Here is a 9,632-nt window from a genome sequence, read left to right on the forward strand (position 1 = left end):
AACTTTTCCTGTAAAGAGCCAGAGAGTAAATATTTTAGACTTTGTAGGCCAAACAGTCTCTGTCACAAATATTCAACTCTGCCATTGTTGCCAGAAAGCAGCCAGCAACAATACACAAACCAGTGAGCCTGGCTGTGTTCCAATAAAGCTTTATTTACAAACTAGGAGTAAGCCTGATGATTGAGTCCATGAGCTATAGCTTGCCAACGCCTGCTAAGAGGAAGTGTCGAATGTATATATGTGCTTGATGGTAGCTTGAGTGACACTCTCACGAAGGGGAAAGTTAAGATGATGTGGTAAAGCCATCATATAGCTTTCATAAAATTTAATCGTTTCTCTTTTTAATATCTTTCAGAGAAAGTTTTTTTTTTCGTTTGTTTGTTTGTTTGTTTTCAGTCTTGTTCTGTAGCCCAGGCAGGAGTGCAGTGGCACAATCTCGGCTCACTGCAACCTCCTGCCTGCTGAGTAGCTGGGATTACAGGATTCTGCCACGATGCCCAGCTAATTTTTTGTATTTTTAGTAGAGACGAGGTTTCGCTGTATTGGCCAAGTCTCAAACTCCTGGCCTCAGGCTATCCACTGGCCTCAGCCTCCCAAAATGCTGGAATTACGGGCATGAGCCACCATGCCTGGCCCGAAAGTTTAGAAAGAAAAATGACTTAGCTCCTTCAAAAACTAAATTTTAAAAGGAATTGGAAGGCTAAGGTGCTAGGTTCAAAGAAAAAGTAAGCTGGATTAGAGAAAAATACATCTGTCTGGTGAAGAAAAACTTTCTGGTTAGGGGAGAGGCAACATTAGGCAAAGAACTGCTGGCCATGGTCCCAGGAACCCTGAATATGTCTGACCTCTGGCAGGAACTTTGTGATGTTCAAATCAGTTAACTTCTCAGGGGCACAAGCTTCTTTCTGGTAAATGATAATGTTGCATTAGATGAGGCCAATGCTTTTCCAGCTCTAGGATTCCATTAAAGATTACCTCAGAATCTTACAGAGAATGAGGGGCAGACACGAGAATCTATTTTTCCTCTTTTCCTCCTTAAGAGTTAATAAATCGATTGAGTGCTTCCCACCAGCCAGGTGGTTGCCCTACATCATCTTACTTCACAGCTCTCATCCCTGGACATGTCCAGTTGACCCTAGAGTTTGGGCATCATTATCTTGACCTTTTAATAAAGAACATAGGCTTCTCAATAGTCAAATGATTTATCCATGGTTATATGTTATATAAATAATAAGAGTTAGAACAGAGAGACTGACTCTAGGCCCAGCATTTTAGGCTATAGCACTAACTTCCTTTCATCATAGATGTATACCCTCCTTTTTGTCAGGAAAGGAAAAAATTGGATACTGAAAAACAAATGGGAACTTTCTTCTGAGAGTTAGCACAAATGGGAGAAGTCAGTAGGAAATTTGCAAAGTACATATTGGAGGTTCAACTACTGAGGGAAACCTTTGACAGCAAAAGTAGGTTTAACATAAGTTAAAGGCAATTTTCTACATCGTTCTAAAAAATAAAAACTAGGTTAGGTTGGGAGAGATGGTTGTTGAAAAAGAGTGTGAAGGAGGATCCAGATGTCAATTCCAATCTGTACCTGGGGATCCTAAAGGGAACAAAATCCTCCAAAGGAGAGAGAACTGCTCTTGCAAGTTCATTTCCCAAGTGAAAGACAGCTTTGCTACATTTGCGGCTAGGCTTTACAAGAAAAAGGATGGTATACCTGGAGGCAAGCTAGGATTTTCTGAAGGAGGAACAAATTCTACATCCTTCTCCTACTGCCTTCTGACCTCTGGTTAGTCCCCTAATGAAGAACAATAGATTACTTTAGACCTCACAGAGGCAGGGCAGAGGGAAGGAGGAGTGGTGCCTTACTCACAGAAGGAAGTCGTTATCATCTTTGAAGATGACTTCAGACACAGCAGTGGCAGTGATAGCCTTTTGCTTTCAATTACTAACCTTTTGAGTAAAAGAAATGGCAATATCTTAGCATCAGGCTTTTGTTGGGAAATATGTTCTAGCCTTTTTTTTTTTTTTTTACTTTCATATTGTGTGTAAGTGTGTGTGCATGCATGTGCATGCATAAAAGTTTTCTGGTCACAAAGGGCCTTTAACTGTCACTAATGGAAGCAGGAGAGACCATTACAGAACATGGATAGCATTAGTGCCCAGGAAATTGCATTCTTATTTGGAGCCAGATAATTATGGTGAATAGAGAAGCCCTAGCTACCATCAGCTTGTTGATGTGCCTTTTGGGGCATCCTGACAAGAAGGTTACTGTTAGTCAGAAGAAAAACAAATCAAAGTCGGATGAACACAGGGAGTTCACGGGGAAGGAAGATGAATTAAATAAGCAGGAAGACAATTATCCTTCTCCGCCAGTACAGCCATAAGCTTTGTTCAATATTTCCAACTTAAGATATTCAGCTGATGGTTTTCAGGCAAGGTCAGGTCGGTCAGTCTAGAAACGAAAACAGCTCACTCTGCTGTTTCACCTGTTCCCTCACCTCTTTTTCCACAGGGAATCTTACAAAAGTGAATTGCATTGACAGTTCAGTCTATATCACCAGCTGAAATCTCCACTGTGTCAATGCAAAAAATTATGTCTGCTTTTAGGAACTGAGGCATTTTAGTGGAACTTGGTTTCCTCTCAAATTAGGATAAACCCTTGAGGCTGAAGACTAGTTTATATTTTAATATCGTTAGAAACTGGCCGGGCATGGTGGCTCACACCTGTGATCCCAGCCCTTTGGGAGGCCGAGGTGGGCAGATTACTTGAGGTCAGGAGTTTGAGACCAGCCTGGCCAACATGGTGAAATCCCGTCTCCACTAAAAATACAAAAATTAGCCAGGCATGGTGGCATGCGCCTGTAATCTCAGCTACTCGGGAGGCTAAGGCATAAGAATCATTTGAACCTCAGAGGCAGAGGTTGCAGTGAGCCGAGATTGTGCCGTTGCACTTCAGCCTGGGCAACAGAGTGAGACCCCGTCTCAAAATAACAATAATAATAATATCTTTAGAAATCATTATAATCAAATTAAATCAAATCATTGTACTTTAGTAACCTTTTTGTGGTAGAACTCAAGCAGGTAAGAACATCCCTAAGCTGACTAAACCAGGCAGAGGACACGTTTGAATTAGATCACACTGAGGTATTTAAAATTGGGAGAGAAAGGAAATAGCCAAATGTTGATCAGCCATATTTATTAATAGAGGGGTATATTGCAGTTGTGGAGGCTACATGGGAAAGTCCTGGTCAGAAGTCATGTCTGGCAAATAGAAAGGAGAAAAGTAATCCTGCCAGGTAAAAAGGGTTCTGCTGAGAGACATGGACTCCCCACAGGGTATTGTGGAAGAAGTAGAACGAGAAAATTCATTTAAATGCCTTCATGGAAAGGAGGACTCTCAAGAGCTTTCCCAGCTGCCTTTACAACCCCACAGGGGCTCCCCTCACACATCTTTAAAAAGCTTTCATTTTCTACATCAACCCCTTGGGGGTCATGTGCTCATCCTTCCTTGCTTAAAGTCTCTTTCTCTCTTCCAGAGTGCAGTGGTAATATAAAGACAGCTTAGATCCCATGACTCCCACGTACCTCCATTTTATCAGATTTCTTTGAGTCAGCTTGCACAGCAAGTTTAAAATGGGGAGAGGACTAAACCAAAATTCTCTGAGGAGTATTTCTTCCATGGCTCTGCTCTACCTGGTCTGAAAAGAAACAGCAGAAGAAAAAAGTGACATGGAATACCATATTGTGTAGCATATTTTAGGAGAGGGGTAGCTTCTGGCTTTAGTGATTGTTTTGTGTTGATAAGACGTAACTGCTTATATGCAAACTCTGAAGAAAGAAAGGCTTGGTTGCCATTAAGCTGTGGTCAAATATTTGAAGGCTTGTTATAAAGAGGACTGAATTTATTCTTGTTACTCCAAAGGGAAGAACTACAACCATGTGTAGAATTTATGGAAAAAATATTTTGACTCGGCATTAAAAAACAGGCGTTACCTTTACTGCCTTGAAAAGTAGTGAAACTTCCAGCACTGAGAATGTTCAAGCAGAATGCAACCTGAGTTGTGTTAGTCAGGGATGGCTAAGCTGAAGTAACAAGTACACCCAAAAGACTCAGTGACCCAAAGAAGAAGAAGTTTGTTTGTTTTCTCTGCTGTGCCAGCCCTGGGCAGGTATTCCAGCCAGTGGTTCTCCCTCCACACCCCCACCATTACACAGTCATTCAAGAACCCAGGCTAAGTGACTATTCTGATGTGTCTGAGTTGTCCTGGACACCACCATCCCAATGCCCTGGAACAAGGAAAGAGCATGAACATCACACAGGGGAGGTTGTTATAGGCTAGGCTTGGAAGTGGCACACACCCCCATCTCCTCCACTACTCCCAGTGTATTGGCTGGAACTCAGTCTCATGGCCATAACTAACTGCAAGGGAGACTGGGGAACATGGTCTACCTGGTGATCTTGGACTAGCTATTTAATATCTCAGCCACATTTTCCTCAACTGTAAAAAATGACGATAACTCAAAAGATACTATCAAGAAAGCAAAAAGACAACCCACAGAATGGGAGAAAATGCAAGTCATGTATCTAATAAGGGTCTCTATAAAGAATAAATAAAGGGCAATTATAACTCAGCAATAGAAAAGACAACCCAATTTTAAAATGACAAAAGATTTGAAAAGGAATTTCTCCAAAGGAGTGTATAAATGGCCAATAAGAACAAAGAAAAAAGCTCATCATTGGTCATCAGAGATATACAATTCAAAACCACAATGAGATACTACTTTACACCCATTGAGAAGGCTAGAATAAAAAAGACAATAATAAGTGTTGAGAAATTGGAACCCTTATACAACACAGGTGGGAATGTAAAATGGTACAGCTGCTTTGGAAAGCAGTTTGACAGTTCCTCAAAAAAGTTAAACATAGAGTTACCACATGACTCAGCAATTTCACTCTTAGATATATACCCAAGAGAAATAAAAACATACAGCCACACAAAAATGTATACACAAATGTTCACACCTGAATTATTCATAACAGCCAAAATGTGGAAACAACCCAAATACCAAATGACCATCAACTGGTCAACTAACAGATAAGCAAAATGTGATATATCCATACAATGGACTATTATTTAGCCACAAAAAAGAATGAAGTAGGGAGACATGCTATGGCATGAACCTTGAAAACATTATGCTAAGTGAAAGAAGCCAGACACAAAAGGTTACATATTGTATTACTCCATTTATATAAAATGTCCAGAATACACAAATTCATAGAAACAAAAAATGGGTTAGTGGCTTAGAAGGTCTTGGGAGACAGAGAAACAGGGAGTGACTGATAATAGATACAGTATTTCTTTTTGTATTGTTGAAAAGTTTCTGCAATTAATAGTGATGGTTGAACAACATTGTGAATACACTAAAAAACACTGAATTGTGTAACTTAAAAGGGTGACTTTTATATGTAAATTTAAATAATAAAGCTATCCACCAAAAATAATACCTACCTGTGCTAAGACTGCAATTTGATACTATTTCGCCTTTCTTTGATAGTAATAGGATTATAGTTGAGACCTAGCTGTCCAGTGAGGAACTACATTTCCCATGTTTCATTGCACAAATTAGGGTGGCCATGAGGTAAGGTCTCACTAATGAAACATGTGGGAATGGTAGCAGCTAAAGCAAGCTTGGGAGCCATATCTTGCAGAAAACAGGGCCACTGCCAGCCCAAGGGTATAGATGACATCACACAGCAGAGTTGCCATCAAAACTCACCTCAAGGCTGTTGGTGGAGAAACACACTTCTGGATGCTTCAGCCACTCTATTTTGGATTCCGTTTGTTACAGAAGCTAGCGTTACTCCTTCCGTGCAGAGAAGTATGTAAATGAAGTAGGTGCTATCTTAACAAAAATCTAATATGCATGCCATTGGCTTAACAGTCAGGCAGTGAGTGGTGAAGAAATAAACATTATAGGCTGGGAAGTTGGAGACATTTCTATACCACACAAAACATTTGTCTGCAATAACATGCAGTAGTCCCCCCTTTCCAAGGGGGATATGTTACAAGACATCCAGTGTATGCCTGAAATCTTGGATAGCACTGAACCCTATATATACTATTAAAAACTATATTTTTTCAATCTGATAAACAAAGTGGCTACTAAGTGAATAATGGATAGATTATTTATACAGCTGGACAAAGGGATGATTCACATCCTGGGCAGGACGGAGTGGGATGGTGAGAGACTTCATCACCCTACTCAGAATGGCATGTAATTTAAAACTCACGCATGAATTATTTATTTCTGGAATTTTCCATTTAATATTTTAGAGCCACATTTGACCTCCAGTAACTGAAACCACAGAACATGAAACCACAGATAAGGGGACTACTGTACCTACTGAGCCAGTAGCTCTGAGGTAACTGCTTGAACAGAACTGCACATTTGTGTGTATTGCCTGCTCCTTGCTGTTTTTAGCATGACTTTATAAAAAAAGAGAACACAATATAAAAAAATTGGCTGGAAGGAAATAGAACCAAAACACAACAAAAAAACGGAAGGAAATAGAAAAAGTACAGAAATCTATAATTTCATATTCATTCATTTGTTCATTCTTTCAACAAATATGTTCCAAGCGCTTGGACTACATCAGTGAACAAAATACACAGTAAAGCTTATGAAATTTCAATTGGAGAGACATAATACAAACAATACATATAAAAAATAAATTATCTATGTTACAAATATGTCATGGAAAACAAAATTATGGAGGACAGTGAGCACAAGAATGGGGGACAGTTTGTGATTTTGAGTAGGGTGGTCCTGGTTAGCCCTATTGAGAGGGCAATAATTTGAGCAAAGACCTGCAGATGAGAGAGTTCAATGAATAGGTGCCTAGAGAAATTGTGTTCCAGGCAGAAGAATAAGATGGTCAAGAGCCTCAGATGGATGTGACTAGTGTTTTCAAGGAACACCAAGGAAGCCTGTGTGGCTGGAATTGTGTTAGCAAGGGGAGTTAGCAAGTAAGTGACAAGTCACAGAGGAAAATGGGGCAGTCCAAATGACTTTAGCTTTTGCTCTAGTGAAAAGGGGAGCCTTCTAGGGTGTTGAGCAGAGGAGCAGCGTTTCAAAAGGCTCACTCTTGCTCTGGGAGGGAAATGCAGAAACACATATCTATGTCAAGAGGTGCTAACAGTAACGCGGGCCAGGGATGAAGGTTGCTCAGATCAGGGTGATAGCATGGGAGGCCAAGAGGAAAGATGGACTCAGGTTAACTTTTGAAAAGATGTTTTTGCTGAAAGACTGGAGGTAGGTTGTGAAAAAAGGTGAGGAATAAATGACTCCAGAGTTATTAGAAGAATAAAGTTAAATGATGCAAATAAAATATAAACACTAAGACCAAAGCCAAATGGATGTCAAATTGTCAAGTTATACAAGAGGGTATTTCAAAAAGTGTGTCAGAAATATGGTTTAGGCTTAAGGTGAAAATGATCTGCCTTGTACCCCACAAATATCACAACCGCCACAACTGAATTAAACTGGTCCTCTGGAAGCTGAAGAATTTAGGGAGGGGACAGCTGATTAGCACATAGACATTGGAAGAGCAATGTGAGTCTAGCACATCTGAGAATAAGTTGTCCAACAAAGCAGGAGAGAGTGAGGGCCCATGAATCTCTCAGTGCAGCCCTCTCCCCACAGCAGCACACTGGATAGGGTGCTCTCGGCAATCTCCCAATGGTCATCCTCCTCCCTCAGGAAAGAATAAGAACACAGTGGGAAAAGAGACTAGCAGTTTTTCCCTGGAAACACAAAGAATGAGGAATAAAAAATGTTCTCCATAACAATCAGGATTATAGAACTGTACAAATAGAAATATCTTTACTTTTAGAATAGAATAATTCTTCAGGACATGTCTTTAAAATCTTATTTTAGAGGGCATATATAAAAGAATTAGTTCATTCTTATGTTTACAATATTCTTCATCGCTTAGCCAATGAATTTCTCTAAGAGGCAATAGTGTTATGAAAACAGCCTAACTTTGGGGGGCCAGTTCTAATATTGACCCCTCCACCTACTAGCTGTGTAGGTAAGTTACTTAACAGCTTTCAGCTTCAATTTCCTGGCTATAAGAGAGGAGCAATGGTACTGGATGAATGAGATGCATATGGAAGGTAAATATTATAGTGTCCCCCTCATAAACTGCACCAACAAAGGTTAGTTTCTCCTTAATACAAGAGGCTCATTTGTGATGTGGAATGCCAGCTTTCTGATATACTTGGAATAGAGCTGTTCTTCCTGAAACACTGGCTCTCATATATGACATGCAGCCTGCCCAAGTTGAAAGGGGAAATTTTGCTTTCCATTCAAACTCCCTTGGCCTCATTTTGGGGCAGCTTCTGAAAGCTTGTTGACCCCAAGTGCCACACTTCTGATAAGAACTGACAAGAGAATTCGATACAATGATGAAAAGGATCATCTCATGAAAGAAACTTTTCTTGTGACGTCTTCAGCCCTAGCTCAAAGTCTTGTGGTTGCCAGCAGATCAAAAAAGGCCTGGGGTGAAAATAAAACCTCTATGGAGGTTTGTTTGTGGAAGCTGACTTGCTGGAAGACTACATTACTCAATGATTTTACAGTCTATTCTTATTGATGATATTTCAGTTATATGCAGTTGATTACAAATTTTTCTAACACCATAGTACTGGCTCAGAGCTCTTACTAATTATGAGAGATGCTGTGGAAAATTATGATAAGGGAATTTCAAATGCTTTAATTAAAATTATATTCACAGAATTGACATTTATGACTAATTTGGTTCTTCTTTTATGCTATGTTAATCCATATTTTGTGTCATATATGAAAGGAAATTAGGAGAATATGAGGAGCAAACTGCTACCAGCAGCAATAGCAGTTGTCTATTTATAAAATAGTCTCTAGTGTTCAAAGAAAAAAAATCTATATAGAAAGATTTATTTTAAAATGGTCTGAACATATCACTGGATGAGAGTCAATTGCTTCATAGCATTCTTTGGCATTCTTCAGCATTTTCCCACAGCAGTTTATGCCTTTGTGTAATATGATATAATAGAAAGAAGTAGACTTTGGGAGTTTAAAAGTTCTTGGTTTTGGCCAGGCGTGGTGGCTCATGCCTGTAATCTCAGAACTTTGGGAGGCCGAGGCGAGCGGATCACAAGGTCAAGAGATCGAGACCATCCTGGCCAACATAGTGAAATCCCGTCTCTACTAAAAACACAAAAATTAGCTGTGTGTGGTGGCACGCACCTGTAGTCCCAGCTACTCAGGAGGCTGAGGCAGGAGAATCGCTTGAACCCAGGAGGTAGAGGTTGCAGTGAGCCAAGATCGTGCCACTGCACTCCAGCCTGGTGACAGAGTGAGACTCCATCTAAAAAAACAAAACAAAACAAAACAAAAAACAGTTCTTGGTTTTATCTTGGATCAGCTGGTTATTTGATATCGAGCCAAAAAAACCCAGTTTTCTCAAATGTAATATAGGGATAACTCATAAGATTGTTCTACAGATCTAACAAGTAAATTGTAGAAAACATCTAGTGTTGGGACTAGTATCTAGCAGGCACTTGATAAATGGTAACTATTATTTACAT

The sequence above is a fragment of the Pongo abelii genome, chromosome 5 (genome assembly GCF_028885655.2).
Source record: "Pongo abelii isolate AG06213 chromosome 5, NHGRI_mPonAbe1-v2.0_pri, whole genome shotgun sequence".
NCBI classification, from domain to species: Eukaryota; Metazoa; Chordata; class Mammalia; order Primates; family Hominidae; genus Pongo; species Pongo abelii.